Genomic DNA, 1,068 nt, shown 5'->3' with positions numbered 1-1,068 from the left:
TAAAAGTGTTTCGCTTGTTGTAATTTTGTTTTCTGAAATGTAAATTTGTTTTATGATTTGTAAAAGTGTTTCGCTTGTTGTAATTTTGTTTTCTGAAATGTAAATTTGTTTTATGATTTGTAAAAGTGTTTCGCTTGTTGTAATTTTGTTTTCTGAAAAGTAAATTTGTTTTATGATTTGTAAAAGTGTTTTGTTTGTTGTAAATTTGTTTTCTCAAATGTAAAGTTGTTTCAAGTTTTTTTAAAGTGTTTCAGATTTTGTATTGTTGGTTTGCACTTCCCGGCCACCGTAACTGTGCCTATTAAACGCGTGCAAGAGCGTGCACAAGCCCATTTCTCCTCGTGCACCCTCTGTTTAAAAGTCTCTGATTGCATCGCTCATACCAGCTTATTTTCCAAGAGAAGATTTGTAATTTTCCCACTTTGTCAGAGCACATGGGACGGCCTTACAGTACGTAAACATATCACCTGAATGATTGACAATTAGGAGAACCACTTATTTTGACGATCCACCCAGAAAAAGAACGTCCTCCACTATAACTTTAAGTTAAAGTTCTGTGATTCAGCACCTGTTTGATTTTTCCTGCTTAACTGGTCTATTTCCTGCATCTTGAGATTAGATTGCAGCTGTGTCTGGAAAAATGTTCTGCTGTGCCTCACAGCCTTGGTATCCCCTCTCCACTGCACCACGGCTGACAGGAGTTTAAAAACCGATGATTTAGTTTCCTTGTGGCGCCCAGTCTGCAGCCACATCATAGTCTGTGTGAGCCCAATCTGATGGTGCAGGTGCAGAAACTTTGCTCGTCTAAAATGTGAGAGAACATTTTAGCACATTCTGACATGACTGAATTAAGTAATTGGAAGAAGAAAAAGAACTGAAGTTATTAGAACTGCAAGTGGAAGAGCTTCATGCTTTTTTTTAAATTTGCGCCAACATGACCCTGCCTGAGCTGATGTTGAGGTCTTTGGAACCATTGGGTGGTCTTTCACTGGCGGAAGAGTAGCCAAAGCAATTCTGTTCTCCAAACATATCATTGCTGTGTCAAAATAAATGTCTTTAGGTGCAAAC

The sequence above is a fragment of the Cyprinodon variegatus genome, unplaced genomic scaffold (assembly GCF_000732505.1).
Source record: "Cyprinodon variegatus isolate N-32 unplaced genomic scaffold, C_variegatus-1.0 Scaffold247, whole genome shotgun sequence".
Classification (NCBI taxonomy): Eukaryota; Metazoa; Chordata; class Actinopteri; order Cyprinodontiformes; family Cyprinodontidae; genus Cyprinodon; species Cyprinodon variegatus.
This window is presented reverse-complemented; position numbering follows the sequence as displayed.